Source organism: Procambarus clarkii, chromosome 68 (assembly GCF_040958095.1).
Source record: "Procambarus clarkii isolate CNS0578487 chromosome 68, FALCON_Pclarkii_2.0, whole genome shotgun sequence".
In the NCBI taxonomy this organism is placed as follows: domain Eukaryota; kingdom Metazoa; phylum Arthropoda; class Malacostraca; order Decapoda; family Cambaridae; genus Procambarus; species Procambarus clarkii.
The window spans coordinates 26,152,478-26,166,263 of record NC_091217.1 but is presented as its reverse complement, the minus strand read 5'-3'; positions in this window follow the sequence as shown (position 1 = coordinate 26,166,263).

The following is a 13,786-nucleotide window of genomic DNA, read 5'->3' as shown; positions in this document are numbered from 1 at the left end:
CACAAGTGAAGATAAACAATCTTTGGACAACACCCACCAGTGGGACTCGAACCCAGAAAGCACAACTACCTTCCAGTAGCTGGCATAACTAGTATGCTTTAACCCACTACGCCATCAGACCTTACGGCACCAGATGAGTGAGGGGTCAGTCTGCATTTTTCGTCAAGCCACTGTCAATGTGAGAGAACTCGTGTCCAGCTTATAAGCCTATACTTGCATAAACCACAAGTGAAGATAAACAATCTTTGGACAACACCCACCAGTGGGACTCGAACCCAGAAAGCACAACTACCTTCCAGTAGCTGGCATAACTAGTATGCTTTAACCCACTACGCCATCAGACCTTACGGCACCAGATGAGTGAGGGGTCAGTCTGCATTTTTCGTCAAGCCACTGTCAATGTGAGAGAACTCGTGTCCAGCTTATAAGCCTATACTTGCATAAACCACAAGTGAAGATAAACAATCTTTGGACAACACCCACCAGTGGGACTCGAACCCAGAAAGCACAACTACCTTCCAGTAGCTGGCATAACTAGTATGCTTTAACCCACTACGCCATCAGACCTTACGGCACCAGATGAGTGAGGGGTCAGTCTGCATTTTTCGTCAAGCCACTGTCAATGTGAGAGAACTCGTGTCCAGCTTATAAGCCTATACTTGCATAAACCACAAGTGAAGATAAACAATCTTTGGACAACACCCACCAGTGGGACTCGAACCCAGAAAGCACAACTACCTTCCAGTAGCTGGCATAACTAGTATGCTTTAACCCACTACGCCATCAGACCTTACGGCACCAGATGAGTGAGGGGTCAGTCTGCATTTTTCGTCAAGCCACTGTCAATGTGAGAGAACTCGTGTCCAGCTTATAAGCCTATACTTGCATAAACCACAAGTGAAGATAAACAATCTTTGGACAACACCCACCAGTGGGACTCGAACCCAGAAAGCACAACTACCTTCCAGTAGCTGGCATAACTAGTATGCTTTAACCCACTACGCCATCAGACCTTACGGCACCAGATGAGTGAGGGGTCAGTCTGCATTTTTCGTCAAGCCACTGTCAATGTGAGAGAACTCGTGTCCAGCTTATAAGCCTATACTTGCATAAACCACAAGTGAAGATAAACAATCTTTGGACAACACCCACCAGTGGGACTCGAACCCAGAAAGCACAACTACCTTCCAGTAGCTGGCATAACTAGTATGCTTTAACCCACTACGCCATCAGACCTTACGGCACCAGATGAATGAGGGGTCAGTCTGCATTTTTCGTCAAGCCACTGTCAATGTGAGAGAACTCGTGTCCAGCTTATAAGCCTATACTTGCATAAACCACAAGTGAAGATAAACAATCTTTGGACAACACCCACCAGTGGGACTCGAACCCAGAAAGCACAACTACCTTCCAGTAGCTGGCATAACTAGTATGCTTTAACCCACTACGCCATCAGACCTTACGGCACCAGATGAGTGAGGGGTCAGTCTGCATTTTTCGTCAAGCCACTGTCAATGTGAGAGAACTCGTGTCCAGCTTATAAGCCTATACTTGCATAAACCACAAGTGAAGATAAACAATCTTTGGACAACACCCACCAGTGGGACTCGAACCCAGAAAGCACAACTACCTTCCAGTAGCTGGCATAACTAGTATGCTTTAACCCACTACGCCATCAGACCTTACGGCACCAGATGAGTGAGGGGTCAGTCTGCATTTTTCGTCAAGCCACTGTCAATGTGAGAGAACTCGTGTCCAGCTTATAAGCCTATACTTGCATAAACCACAAGTGAAGATAAACAATCTTTGGACAACACCCACCAGTGGGACTCGAACCCAGAAAGCACAACTACCTTCCAGTAGCTGGCATAACTAGTATGCTTTAACCCACTACGCCATCAGACCTTACGGCACCAGATGAGTGAGGGGTCAGTCTGCATTTTTCGTCAAGCCACTGTCAATGTGAGAGAACTCGTGTCCAGCTTATAAGCCTATACTTGCATAAACCACAAGTGAAGATAAACAATCTTTGGACAACACCCACCAGTGGGACTCGAACCCAGAAAGCACAACTACCTTCCAGTAGCTGGCATAACTAGTATGCTTTAACCCACTACGCCATCAGACCTTACGGCACCAGATGAGTGAGGGGTCAGTCTGCATTTTTCGTCAAGCCACTGTCAATGTGAGAGAACTCACTTGTGGTTTATGCAAGTATAGGCTTATAAGCTGGACACGAGTTCTCTCACATTGACAGTGGCTTGACGAAAAATGCAGACTGACCCCTCACTCATCTGGTGCCGTAAGGTCTGATGGCGTAGTGGGTTAAAGCATACTAGTTATGCCAGCTACTGGAAGGTAGTTGTGCTTTCTGGGTTCGAGTCCCACTGGTGGGTGTTGTCCAAAGATTGTTTATCTTCACTTGTGGTTTATGCAAGTATAGGCTTATAAGCTGGACACGAGTTCTCTCACATTGACAGTGGCTTGACGAAAAATGCAGACTGACCCCTCACTCATCTGGTGCCGTAAGGTCTGATGGCGTAGTGGGTTAAAGCATACTAGTTATGCCAGCTACTGGAAGGTAGTTGTGCTTTCTGGGTTCGAGTCCCACTGGTGGGTGTTGTCCAAAGATTGTTTATCTTCACTTGTGGTTTATGCAAGTATAGGCTTATAAGCTGGACACGAGTTCTCTCACATTGACAGTGGCTTGACGAAAAATGCAGACTGACCCCTCACTCATCTGGTGCCGTAAGGTCTGATGGCGTAGTGGGTTAAAGCATACTAGTTATGCCAGCTACTGGAAGGTAGTTGTGCTTTCTGGGTTCGAGTCCCACTGGTGGGTGTTGTCCAAAGATTGTTTATCTTCACTTGTGGTTTATGCAAGTATAGGCTTATAAGCTGGACACGAGTTCTCTCACATTGACAGTGGCTTGACGAAAAATGCAGACTGACCCCTCACTCATCTGGTGCCGTAAGGTCTGATGGCGTAGTGGGTTAAAGCATACTAGTTATGCCAGCTACTGGAAGGTAGTTGTGCTTTCTGGGTTCGAGTCCCACTGGTGGGTGTTGTCCAAAGATTGTTTATCTTCACTTGTGGTTTATGCAAGTATAGGCTTATAAGCTGGACACGAGTTCTCTCACATTGACAGTGGCTTGACGAAAAATGCAGACTGACCCCTCACTCATCTGGTGCCGTAAGGTCTGATGGCGTAGTGGGTTAAAGCATACTAGTTATGCCAGCTACTGGAAGGTAGTTGTGCTTTCTGGGTTCGAGTCCCACTGGTGGGTGTTGTCCAAAGATTGTTTATCTTCACTTGTGGTTTATGCAAGTATAGGCTTATAAGCTGGACACGAGTTCTCTCACATTGACAGTGGCTTGACGAAAAATGCAGACTGACCCCTCACTCATCTGGTGCCGTAAGGTCTGATGGCGTAGTGGGTTAAAGCATACTAGTTATGCCAGCTACTGGAAGGTAGTTGTGCTTTCTGGGTTCGAGTCCCACTGGTGGGTGTTGTCCAAAGATTGTTTATCTTCACTTGTGGTTTATGCAAGTATAGGCTTATAAGCTGGACACGAGTTCTCTCACATTGACAGTGGCTTGACGAAAAATGCAGACTGACCCCTCACTCATCTGGTGCCGTAAGGTCTGATGGCGTAGTGGGTTAAAGCATACTAGTTATGCCAGCTACTGGAAGGTAGTTGTGCTTTCTGGGTTCGAGTCCCACTGGTGGGTGTTGTCCAAAGATTGTTTATCTTCACTTGTGGTTTATGCAAGTATAGGCTTATAAGCTGGACACGAGTTCTCTCACATTGACAGTGGCTTGACGAAAAATGCAGACTGACCCCTCACTCATCTGGTGCCGTAAGGTCTGATGGCGTAGTGGGTTAAAGCATACTAGTTATGCCAGCTACTGGAAGGTAGTTGTGCTTTCTGGGTTCGAGTCCCACTGGTGGGTGTTGTCCAAAGATTGTTTATCTTCACTTGTGGTTTATGCAAGTATAGGCTTATAAGCTGGACACGAGTTCTCTCACATTGACAGTGGCTTGACGAAAAATGCAGACTGACCCCTCACTCATCTGGTGCCGTAAGGTCTGATGGCGTAGTGGGTTAAAGCATACTAGTTATGCCAGCTACTGGAAGGTAGTTGTGCTTTCTGGGTTCGAGTCCCACTGGTGGGTGTTGTCCAAAGATTGTTTATCTTCACTTGTGGTTTATGCAAGTATAGGCTTATAAGCTGGACACGAGTTCTCTCACATTGACAGTGGCTTGACGAAAAATGCAGACTGACCCCTCACTCATCTGGTGCCGTAAGGTCTGATGGCGTAGTGGGTTAAAGCATACTAGTTATGCCAGCTACTGGAAGGTAGTTGTGCTTTCTGGGTTCGAGTCCCACTGGTGGGTGTTGTCCAAAGATTGTTTATCTTCACTTGTGGTTTATGCAAGTATAGGCTTATAAGCTGGACACGAGTTCTCTCACATTGACAGTGGCTTGACGAAAAATGCAGACTGACCCCTCACTCATCTGGTGCCGTAAGGTCTGATGGCGTAGTGGGTTAAAGCATACTAGTTATGCCAGCTACTGGAAGGTAGTTGTGCTTTCTGGGTTCGAGTCCCACTGGTGGGTGTTGTCCAAAGATTGTTTATCTTCACTTGTGGTTTATGCAAGTATAGGCTTATAAGCTGGACACGAGTTCTCTCACATTGACAGTGGCTTGACGAAAAATGCAGACTGACCCCTCACTCATCTGGTGCCGTAAGGTCTGATGGCGTAGTGGGTTAAAGCATACTAGTTATGCCAGCTACTGGAAGGTAGTTGTGCTTTCTGGGTTCGAGTCCCACTGGTGGGTGTTGTCCAAAGATTGTTTATCTTCACTTGTGGTTTATGCAAGTATAGGCTTATAAGCTGGACACGAGTTCTCTCACATTGACAGTGGCTTGACGAAAAATGCAGACTGACCCCTCACTCATCTGGTGCCGTAAGGTCTGATGGCGTAGTGGGTTAAAGCATACTAGTTATGCCAGCTACTGGAAGGTAGTTGTGCTTTCTGGGTTCGAGTCCCACTGGTGGGTGTTGTCCAAAGGTTGTTTATCTTCACTTGTGGTTTATGCAAGTATAGGCTTATAAGCTGGACACGAGTTCTCTCACATTGACAGTGGCTTGACGAAAAATGCAGACTGACCCCTCACTCATCTGGTGCCGTAAGGTCTGATGGCGTAGTGGGTTAAAGCATACTAGTTATGCCAGCTACTGGAAGGTAGTTGTGCTTTCTGGGTTCGAGTCCCACTGGTGGGTGTTGTCCAAAGATTGTTTATCTTCACTTGTGGTTTATGCAAGTATAGGCTTATAAGCTGGACACGAGTTCTCTCACATTGACAGTGGCTTGACGAAAAATGCAGACTGACCCCTCACTCATCTGGTGCCGTAAGGTCTGATGGCGTAGTGGGTTAAAGCATACTAGTTATGCCAGCTACTGGAAGGTAGTTGTGCTTTCTGGGTTCGAGTCCCACTGGTGGGTGTTGTCCAAAGATTGTTTATCTTCACTTGTGGTTTATGCAAGTATAGGCTTATAAGCTGGACACGAGTTCTCTCACATTGACAGTGGCTTGACGAAAAATGCAGACTGACCCCTCACTCATCTGGTGCCGTAAGGTCTGATGGCGTAGTGGGTTAAAGCATACTAGTTATGCCAGCTACTGGAAGGTAGTTGTGCTTTCTGGGTTCGAGTCCCACTGGTGGGTGTTGTCCAAAGATTGTTTATCTTCACTTGTGGTTTATGCAAGTATAGGCTTATAAGCTGGACACGAGTTCTCTCACATTGACAGTGGCTTGACGAAAAATGCAGACTGACCCCTCACTCATCTGGTGCCGTAAGGTCTGATGGCGTAGTGGGTTAAAGCATACTAGTTATGCCAGCTACTGGAAGGTAGTTGTGCTTTCTGGGTTCGAGTCCCACTGGTGGGTGTTGTCCAAAGATTGTTTATCTTCACTTGTGGTTTATGCAAGTATAGGCTTATAAGCTGGACACGAGTTCTCTCACATTGACAGTGGCTTGACGAAAAATGCAGACTGACCCCTCACTCATCTGGTGCCGTAAGGTCTGATGGCGTAGTGGGTTAAAGCATACTAGTTATGCCAGCTACTGGAAGGTAGTTGTGCTTTCTGGGTTCGAGTCCCACTGGTGGGTGTTGTCCAAAGATTGTTTATCTTCACTTGTGGTTTATGCAAGTATAGGCTTATAAGCTGGACACGAGTTCTCTCACATTGACAGTGGCTTGACGAAAAATGCAGACTGACCCCTCACTCATCTGGTGCCGTAAGGTCTGATGGCGTAGTGGGTTAAAGCATACTAGTTATGCCAGCTACTGGAAGGTAGTTGTGCTTTCTGGGTTCGAGTCCCACTGGTGGGTGTTGTCCAAAGATTGTTTATCTTCACTTGTGGTTTATGCAAGTATAGGCTTATAAGCTGGACACGAGTTCTCTCACATTGACAGTGGCTTGACGAAAAATGCAGACTGACCCCTCACTCATCTGGTGCCGTAAGGTCTGATGGCGTAGTGGGTTAAAGCATACTAGTTATGCCAGCTACTGGAAGGTAGTTGTGCTTTCTGGGTTCGAGTCCCACTGGTGGGTGTTGTCCAAAGATTGTTTATCTTCACTTGTGGTTTATGCAAGTATAGGCTTATAAGCTGGACACGAGTTCTCTCATATTGACAGTGGCTTGACGAAAAATGCAGACTGACCCCTCACTCATCTGGTGCCGTAAGGTCTGATGGCGTAGTGGGTTAAAGCATACTAGTTATGCCAGCTACTGGAAGGTAGTTGTGCTTTCTGGGTTCGAGTCCCACTGGTGGGTGTTGTCCAAAGATTGTTTATCTTCACTTGTGGTTTATGCAAGTATAGGCTTATAAGCTGGACACGAGTTCTCTCACATTGACAGTGGCTTGACGAAAAATGCAGACTGACCCCTCACTCATCTGGTGCCGTAAGGTCTGATGGCGTAGTGGGTTAAAGCATACTAGTTATGCCAGCTACTGGAAGGTAGTTGTGCTTTCTGGGTTCGAGTCCCACTGGTGGGTGTTGTCCAAAGATTGTTTATCTTCACTTGTGGTTTATGCAAGTATAGGCTTATAAGCTGGACACGAGTTCTCTCACATTGACAGTGGCTTGACGAAAAATGCAGACTGACCCCTCACTCATCTGGTGCCGTAAGGTCTGATGGCGTAGTGGGTTAAAGCATACTAGTTATGCCAGCTACTGGAAGGTAGTTGTGCTTTCTGGGTTCGAGTCCCACTGGTGGGTGTTGTCCAAAGATTGTTTATCTTCACTTGTGGTTTATGCAAGTATAGGCTTATAAGCTGGACACGAGTTCTCTCACATTGACAGTGGCTTGACGAAAAATGCAGACTGACCCCTCACTCATCTGGTGCCGTAAGGTCTGATGGCGTAGTGGGTTAAAGCATACTAGTTATGCCAGCTACTGGAAGGTAGTTGTGCTTTCTGGGTTCGAGTCCCACTGGTGGGTGTTGTCCAAAGATTGTTTATCTTCACTTGTGGTTTATGCAAGTATAGGCTTATAAGCTGGACACGAGTTCTCTCACATTGACAGTGGCTTGACGAAAAATGCAGACTGACCCCTCACTCATCTGGTGCCGTAAGGTCTGATGGCGTAGTGGGTTAAAGCATACTAGTTATGCCAGCTACTGGAAGGTAGTTGTGCTTTCTGGGTTCGAGTCCCACTGGTGGGTGTTGTCCAAAGATTGTATATATATATATATATATATATATATATATATATATATATATATATATAATTAGGAAGTAATGTTTATTTGGGTAAGTTGTCAGCTTATAAGAACTAATAGCTAGTGCGGCTTGCTTGATTTGATTGTTGCCGCCGAAGGAGGCTAGTTTATTGTGCACCCCATACTCATCCTGTGAGCGGTAGCGCAAAAGCATTACAGAGGGCACAAAAGGTCTTTATCAGACCTCATCTTAGATTATTACATAAACAATTTCTTCAATCCTTCACACCTTATAGATACAATGTCAGCTAGTTACAGAGAAAGTGCTATTACAAGAGCTACATATTTACAGTAAGTCATCATACATTAATGGTAGGTCTTGTCGTTAATACATAATAGTTTGGCCAATGGGGATATTACAGAGTCATAGGGGAGCTTCTGTTTATTATTAGTCCTCACAATACACTACTTGTTTCTGAATCTCATATGTCGTTCATCTACTGGAAGCAAAATGTGGGTACAGTGCAAGGATTTCAGGTAATTTATCCATAGTAATAAGATAGGTTGCCATATCATACATAGTGAGCTTAGATTTATCTCTAAAAGGCTCAATTTTACAACAATCCAAAAGATATAGTGTTCGAGTGTGTGTCCCTGCCTATGTCCACACACTATACACTTTACTTCATCTAGATCCCTATACAAGCTGAACTGCCAGAGATACTTGTAGCCAAGTCTTATACGAGCTGTGACAACATCTGTTAGTCTACTGACTTTGTTACTTGCCCCATACACATGTTTTATTTCTCACATTTCATTGTGATGAACGATGGACCTGCTAGTTCCAGTTTGCACTGTTCTACTTTCTTCAAATCCATCCAGGAGTTCTCGTCTAATGACACTTTTAAGGGACCTATTTGATAACTCAAGATTCCATTCAATACTGTCTTTATTTACTGCAGCCTTAGCAAGGGCGTCAACTTTGTCATGTTCCTGCATGCCAATGTGAGAAGGAATCCACAACATTTTTATATTTACCCTCTTGCTAAGTATTCTTATATATCTACGTCTAGCTTCCAAGACAAGCACGTTATTACTTGATTGCAAACTGTTTATTGCTCGTAGTGAGGATAGGGAGTCAGAAATAATTAAGCTGTCTACTTCAGTGTTGTCAATAATTTCGAGTGCTACCAGTATCGCTACCAACTCGGCTTGCGTTGTGGACGCCCAGTTACTAATTCGGATATTTCTTTGAATTGTGCTGCCATCGGGCTGATGAGCAATAACAGCACTTCCTGCCCTCCCTGTAGCTGTATTGAGTGATCCGTCAGTGTATATGGTCTGTGCAATGTTGTTTTCAGCTTGTATATTGTGAATGTGTTCTATGGTGCTTAATTTAGCAGCAAGCTGAGCATGAGGGTTGCTTGGAGATTAGTTTCTTGGTGGGGTATGCAGGGGTCAGGATGTCAAAAGGTACTATCTGCCAGGGTGGAAGGAAGGGCTGTACTCTTTCATCTGTATATACATCGTGCAGTCCCATCATTTTAATATGAGTGGCAGTTCATTGAATCCATTTAGACTCGCTAGTTCCATTTAGTATGTGTTCTAACAGTGCAACTGACACAATGTTGTTTTTGTTATCACGCAGCAGCTTTAGTCCCATCATAAGATTAATTTAAAATATTCTATCTCTAATGCTAAGTATATTTAATTCTTTCCGCATGTTGAGAACTTTGGTAGTTATAGGACAGCCAAGTATAATTCTGAGTGCTTCATTTTGCATTTTTTCCAGTCTATCAATACTTTTGCCATTCTGCAGGACCAAAGCTGGTGCATGATAGTCTATCAGAGACCTTATATACGCTAAATACATCATTCTTGCTATTCTAATATTAACACCATATTTCGGGCTGTACCCCACTACAGTTCTGAGAGCCTTGAGTCTGTCTCTACATTGTTGATGTAACTTATTGACTGCAGTTGAGGTACAAGGGACAGAGACTCCAAGGTATTTGAAAGAAGAGACATAGTCTATTGGTATGTTGTCTATCTTAAGTTTTCGTGGTCCACTTTTGCGGTTGCCAATTTGTCTGTTAAATACCTTAGTTTTAGCAGCGTTGATTACAAGACCAAGGCTCTCACAAGCTGTATGTATACAATTTAAGACTGTTTGCATTTTGCGGTGGGTTTTAGTATGCACAAGGATGTCATCTGCATAGCTGATAGTGATGTTTGCCGGACTAGTTGGGATTGATTTTAGTAAAGCATTAATTAGAACATTAAACAAGGTAGGACTAAGTACTCTTCCATGTGGGGTGCCTAGTTGCATTACTTTAGTTTCACTCTTGTAGCCTTGGAACAGCGCAGAGGACTTCCGGTTGGTAAGATAGCCTCGTATCCACTGTAATAAATGTCCCCCTATATCCATTCTCGCTAATTCATACATAATCACTTCCCTATTAGCAATATCAAAGGCATTTTTTAAATCAAGAAATGTTGTGTACTTGTGCCTTTTATCTCCATGAACAGTAAGAAAGGTTGTGATACAGTTGTGTACACTTTTACCATGTGTGAAACCATTGATATCAGGTGACATGTGCTCTTTAACTCTATACAATAATCTATTAAGCACCATTCTCTCAAAGGTTTTGCACATGCAACTGGTCAGTGAGATGGGACGGAAAGCATCAGGTTGGCCAGGCTTTGGTACAGGTACCGTAAGACTGGTGGTCCATGATACAGGCAACTGCCCAGTGACATAGCTGGCATTAAACAATTCTAATAATGGGTTACCGGGTACACGATGTAGGAGTCTTAGAATATCATAGGTGATACCGTCCTCACCAGGAGCAGTGCTACTGCCCCTGGAGAGGGCTGCATCCAATTCATAATCTGTATATGGAACATCACATTCATCATGTTGCTTGCTCAACATGAAATTTATAAGAGAATTTCTGTCTGTGGACCTCGCCTGCAATTTCTCCCCAGTGCTAGCTGGTAGCATTCCAAGGCTGGAAACCTGAGCCCATTTTGCAATTAACTGATTGGCTTTCTGTAGCGAGTTTGGGTGTGAAACTTGTCTACTATTTTTACCAATAATTTTGTTTATGCCTTTCCAGGCTTTGCCCAGGGGAGTATGCAGGTTAAGTCCACTAACAAAACCCTCCCATTCATTTTGTCTCAGTTCAGTCATTCTCTCCCTTGCCGCTGCAAGCGCGGCCTGAAACAGTTTTAACATTTGAGGAGTTCTAAGGCTCTTATATGCTTTACCTGTCTGTCTAGCAATTAATTTAAGCCCTTTCAGTTTAGCATCATCATAGTACTGGTTGTGTCTGACCTGTTTACCAGTACTTCTTTTTGTTTGGCGTGACTCACTATTTTTGATGGCCTCATAGGTATATGGGTACATCCGGTCTCTTACCCTCGACCGCGTCGGTACCTTTATGGTCAGGAAGCCACGGATATTTACAATGGGGCTCGGTCAGTCAATATGATTCCTTTGACATCACTCAACTTATGTATTCTGTTCTCGTATTGACAATTTGAATGATATCAAGAATATTTTGAATATCTTCTGACATAGATGGTGCTGTAGTTGATTGTTGTTCATGACCTGTCCAGTGGGTCGAGACTGGTCTCATTAGCATCTCTCAGATTAGTGGGAAGAAATTCTTGCTGCAAGAATGTGTGTTCTCAGAGCTAACTAGGGTAACTAAAATACTTATTTCCTAAATAAATACTTTAATTGTAAATATTTGAAAATATATGGTATGTTTCCGAATTTCTGACGATATAAAACATATTGTGGTTTATAATTAAGTTCTTAATAGTGATCCTATCCTGCATCATAATTTACATAATATCTACTTCTGTTTTGTGTATTAAAATGACTACTTTTTATGTTAATTTATTTCTGTAAATGATGATGATGATAAAGTTCAATAAATGTAAGTAAGAACATAAGAATGAAGGTAACTGCAAAAGACTTATTGGCCCATACGAGGCAGCTCCTCGTATGGAGCTGCCTTTGATAAGTAATTACCAAAGAAGGCACCAAGCCGGGAAGGCTGTGTAGCACAATAAAATAAGTCTACTGCTCCTGAAGAGGACTGTATTACTTACAGTTTACTGAGATTAGTCTCACAAGTACCAGGTAATCCACTTTTAGTGTTGTACAGAATGAGTTTAAGTGAAGGAGTATTACCTGATGATTGGACAGTGTCATTGTTCCCATCCCCAAAGCACACTCAGATAATTATAGACCCATATCTCTAACATAATTTTGTCTATTAGCACAGTTTTCGGCGTGAAGGCATTGAGTAGATCTCGGCAATACAAGAAGTTTCAAGCTAAACTTTCTAATATGCTACACTCACCTGAGGTCCGTAGAAGAGCGAAATCTGATTATGCATTTTGGTTCTACAAGGTAGCCAACTCCATCAAAATATTAAATATGTACCCAATTCAATTAACGATTAATCAACCAATTACTCCATGGGATAACTTGGATCTAGCAGTTGATTTTGTAAATGCACCCAAGAAAGATAATGTACACTCTACATTATTAAAACAGTTAACACTGAAAAGCATCAATGAGAGTACTCAGGGTATGGGTAACGATGTGTGTCAATGCTATACCTACGGTTCTGTAGAAGAAGGTGGACGATGTACCGGATGCGCATGTAATATATTTGAACAATCTTCTCACGTACATACAGCAATGAAGCGCGTCAATGATTGGGCAAGTACAACTCAAACCGAACTTGCAGGCATATACCTTGCCACGGAATTTTTAAAAGACAAAGGCAGTGGACTTATATACTGTGATTCGCAGAGTGAACTCCTGGTATTGAACGCACATAGTAGTGACACGCAGAAAATAGTCAGTGATATTCGAATGAATATTTTAGCTGCCAAAGAAAAGAGATTTGAAATTAAATTCCTATGGATACCATCACATGTTGGCATCTCAAGGCATGACACTGTTGATATGCTTGCAAAGACAGCCTGTAGAAAACCAGTGGTAGAAATTGATATGGGTGTTTCATTAGCAGTGACAAAGAGAATACTTAAGCAAACATCTAATGAAAATCTCACCGACCTAACAAATTCACAAAGACCTGAAAGTTGTAGCATTAAATATTATGATAGATATCGTGCGGAGACATTCACATACAGGATTAATGGAACAAGAACCCAGCAATGTGATGTTATAGTGGCCAGAATACGCTTGGGATATAGACGTATCTGGCAGCTTTCTCAAAACCCAAATGTCGAGTACACAATGTGTCAACTTTGTGAGAGAAAATATGCACTCCCTTGAACATTATATTGTAGAATGTCCCATACTGACTGACTTTCGCCCTCCTGGGCTAAGGTATGCTGAACTGTGTAATTACTATTTGAGTACTGGAACACTTGATGATATATTGGACTTGTACCCTAGATTGACCATGTAACGTATCAATTATACAATGAATGTATGTGATGTAACTCTATAACCTGAGCTTGTGAAAGCACCTTAATCACCTTCAGTGATTAAGTGCTTAATTGCACACTAGTTTCTCTATCAGTTATCTCACCTTGTCAGAGTAAAAGAGACAAATATATGTGTATGTATGTGTGTATATATGTATGTATATATATGTATATGTATGCATACGTCTGTGTGTGTATATGTATGTGTATAAAGTATATGTGGAAGCTGGTCAGAATTCAATTTCACCTTTGTAAATGCACGTTAATGACACTATGTAAAAGACACATCGAACACTTTATGTAGGGCATACGTAAATCTGTGTATTTATGTATTTACGTATGTAGCTTAGCCTAGCATTTTAAAAACACTACAATCACCTTATGTGGTTGATTGTTCAATAAATCCCTGAACTATATGTTTAACAAATCTCTAACCCTATCAATGGAGTTAGTTAGTTTAGTTCTTATATTATGCACCCTATACCCATCTTGTGGGCGGTAGTGGAAAGGGTTAGAGTACATGGCGGACTGAAGAAAATGTATATATGCTGTTTAGCATTGTT